The following is a 3,965-nucleotide window of genomic DNA, read 5'->3' as shown; positions in this document are numbered from 1 at the left end:
TGGTACTCACACCCATAATCCCAGCAGTACTAAGACCCATAATCCCAGCCTTGGGTCACACATAATCCCATTGATCACGAGTTTATCACAAACTCTAGAACTCCCCACCCCATGACTGTATGAGGCTTTGGGGGGAACTAGACACAACCACAACACCAGGTACATTTAGAATGGTCTCTGGGTCTTTCCCTGGTCAGTAAAATTATATTTCAGACTCTTTCAGACTTAGGCCATGCCTTAGCTATCATCTTATTCTGTTTTTAATGGGGTGTAGCACTCCAGGTTCAGGTGCTATTTTCATACCTCCTCCTTTTGCTTCCTTTATGCCCCATCCCTTGGCCACCTTCTCAAAAAGCAAATCCTCCCAGTATATCGCTAGAGCATGGTACCTAACCAACATGGTACTTTGTTTTTTAGACAGATGTACTGAGGTATAATTGACTCAGAGTAAAATACAGCTTTTTAGTGATGTATGCCAACAATCCCAACACTTGGGAGGCTGAGGCAAGAGGACAGCCTTGAAATAGAAATGCTCCTTACATAGTATGAGTTCAAGAACAGCCTGAACTACATAGGGAGGCCTTGTCTCAAAACAAAATCTTTTTAGATTTTTTTTTTGACAAACATAAATGGTTACATAGCTACCGGTTAGAGTAAAGCACGGAAGGGTTTCACTACCCCCAAAGGTTCCTTCTCTCACATACCTCTGAGGCCAGCAATTTCCCCCACCCCAGCTCCTCACAATGCCAGCCCCTGCTAGTGTCACCTTTTCCTTCTGGTTCTGCCTTTTCCAGGTCACCACATAAATGAAATCCAAGTCTGGCTCTTTCAAGGTAGCATAATCCTTTGGGGATTTATCCATGTTGTAACACACTACCAGGGGCTGATGCCTTCTTAATGCTAGAAATATTTCAGACTATGCATATATCAATTTTTTAATCCAGTCAAAGGACATTTAAGGTGTTTCCAGTTTGGGACAGTTATAACTAAAGCTGCTATAAACATTTATGTGTGTAGAGGTTTTTATGAGGACACATTCCACCCCCCTTGCCCCTGCCAGAACAACCCAGATCAATAAGTAGGATGGGATTTCTGAAATATAAACTAAGCATTGATTTAACTTTTTTTGTATGTGTGGTCAGCTCAGCCCACCCTGGGGGCAACGCCAGCATAGCATGTGGTACTGGGCATTGAACCGCGGTCCCTGCACACTTGCCTAAGCAGGTGCTTTAGACCACTGAGCTATCTCATCGGCCCTTGATTTCACTTTTAAGAAAATCCAAAACTGTTTCCAAAATGGCTGTGTCATTCTGCATTTTTTTTTTTTTTTTTTGTGGCAGAACTGGGAATTGAACTGTCATTCTGCATTTCTACCAGCAATGCCTGAACAATCCAGTTACTCTGCACCCCTCTGGCATTAGACATTATCTGTGTCTTCACTCCCCTTCTACCCATCCTAAAGATGTGTGCCACAGAACACAACTTTCATGGCTCTGTTTCTCTCCCTCAAGGAGAATTTTTAGAAGGCAGGAAACAGGACTCATTTCTATATCATATACATGAAACACTTTAGGGTAGAATCTCAATAGGCTTCTGTCACATAAATGAATGCAGCTTAGCATGGCCTGGCAGTCTCTGGAGAACAGAGCTATTGGTACGCCATCCTTCTTGCCTGGAAAAGCACTGTGGTCCTAACAACCCCCTCTAGTCATGGGACCATGCCTGTCTACCTCTGTCTCCTCCCTGTCTTGAAGTCATGCCACTCTTAGATCTTCTCTCCAGTCCCTTTCCCTTGGAGTGCCACCTTCACTGTCCCAATCCTTTGGCATCAAACTGAGTGCAGATTAGGACTCCATTCAATTGATGAGTCATGGCTAGTGGGTCTCCTGGGTGTGTACAGGCTACCACTGAGGTATCCAGATCCTGCAGAACTAAGAACTTCTACCTGAAAGAGTCAAACCTAAGCTAAGGAGCTGGTGGATGATGACGGAGAGAAAGAAACAGCTCCAGGACTTGATGACCCAGTGTCTACATATGTATATGCACATTCAAGTCCTGCAATTTGTCCTGCAGTATGGCTCCTGGCTTTCTTAGGGAGATAAGCTGCTCCCTGGAGAATGTGGACACAGACAAGGAAAGTAATCAAATGAGCTCCAAGACAGGGAGCTCAGGGTGAGGAAGACAACGCTATGTGACATGGGAATCAGGCCAGCAGGCTAAGGAAGGATGGCACGCAGGCCTGGACTGGGATCCTCCCACCCAGTGACACAGCATTAAGAATCAGCAGTCACCTGGCTGAGAGTGGCGTCTGAACTGAGGGTCACACTGAGCTGCTTGCTGCATCAGGGGTGTAGTTAGGAAGTCAGCACTATGGCAGAAGACATCAAGACCAGAATCAAGAGCTACAAGAGTGCCCCTTTGACAGCCACTTCCCCAGTCAGAACCAGACCAGGAACTGCTGGCAGAACTACCTGGACTATCACCACTGCCAGGAGACAATGACTGAAAAAGAGGGTGATAGCTCGGACTGTGATTGGTACCGGCAAGTGTACAAGTCCCTCTGACCCATATCCTGAGTCACAGCCTGGGACAACCGCCGAGCTGAAGGCACCTTTCCTGGCAAGATTTGAACTGACTCCACCTGTTTCTCTGTCTTCTGTTCATCTCTTGGTGGTAAAGGGGAACCTGGATACATGATGGTCCTACCCTGGGACCCTGAATCACGACTTAACTCACAATAAAAACTCAGCAGAAAAGTGTAAAAAAACAAAACAAAACAAAGAATCAGTGGTCAGCTAGGGCCCTGAGGGCCTGAGCACAGTATACTGGGTCTAACTTCTCAGCCACTACACACCTTTCAGTCCCCACAGCCTGGCTCTGCGGTGCTCTCAGTACAGACTTACACATTTTGGGACCACGAAGGAGCTACGGGCTTGGGAGCTCAGCTCTTTGGTAGACTCAGGCACTGGGTGGAGCTCTCCTGAGGGAGCTTTGTGGAAGACATGCAGACAAGTTGGAGGAGAGTAGGAATAGGCAGGGAAATCCCACATAACAGCCACAACACAGTGACTAGCTCCAGAGCCAAAGGCATTCAGCTCTGCTTATTTGGACTGGCAAGGTGCAGCGGTTACTCAGACCCTGAAGAAGGTAAACAGACAGAAACAGAAACTAAACTTCCAGAGGTGGAATTGTCAGCTCCAGGTGGAGTCCCTCAGGTGAAGACAGGAGGCACCCACAGTGCTCAGGCAAAGGCGGCATGAGGGACAATCAAGGAGAGACTCCTAGCATACTTTCCCAAATTTCCTCTTTCTGGAAAGAAATCTGGGCCCAGGGGAAGGGAGGGGTTTACCCATGGCACAGCAGTGGTTATTAGGAAAGATAAAACCTAGACACCAGGCCTCTGGATTCTCCTGAGGACAATTTTAAATCCAGAATCCTGGCAGCTCATCAAGAAAATCCAGCCTAGGGGTCGGTGAGATAGCTCAGCTGTCTAAAGCTCCTGCTTAGGCAAGCTTAGGCAGGGGCAGGGGACCAGGGTTTGATCGCCAGCACCACATGCTGCGCCAGCCCTGTCCTCAGAGTGGGCTGAGCTGGCCAAAAAAATAAAGAAAGAAAATCCAGTCTGAAATTGAATTACTTGAGCCCAGGTCTACTTGGACTGGTTTGTTCCTACCCAGAAAACCTGCCCTTGGGTAGCTCCTGGCTTACGCCTATGAGCATATCGCCAGTGAACAACTCTGCCTTTCTAGAAGATCCTTCCAGCAACAGTAGGCTGGCTGCTCCTGGAAACAGCCAGGCCCAGTTCTGCCAGGAAGCAGACAGTGGTGTGAGGCTATTCCTAGTGCAGTGTATGGCAGAAGTGGACTAGCATACGGGACAAAGGAGACCGTCCCCACCGTGCGTCAGCAGTCTTCCTCTTGTGGTGTGCTGCACAAGGACGCTACTTGCAGTAGAGGAGAAGACTA

General features: G+C 47.7%; 1 pseudogene; it reads left to right on the top strand.

The window, feature by feature from the left end:
• The first annotated feature begins 2,370 nt into the window (after positions 1-2,370).
• Positions 2,371-2,642, top strand: LOC101592959 (annotated as a pseudogene).
• Positions 2,643-3,965: the final 1,323 nt, after the last annotated feature.

This window comes from Octodon degus, unplaced genomic scaffold (genome assembly GCF_000260255.1).
Source record: "Octodon degus isolate 3935 unplaced genomic scaffold, OctDeg1.0 scaffold00084, whole genome shotgun sequence".
NCBI lineage: Eukaryota > Metazoa > Chordata > Mammalia > Rodentia > Octodontidae > Octodon > Octodon degus.
Note: the sequence above shows the minus strand (reverse complement) of the source record. Positions and strands in the feature narration are given on the sequence as shown.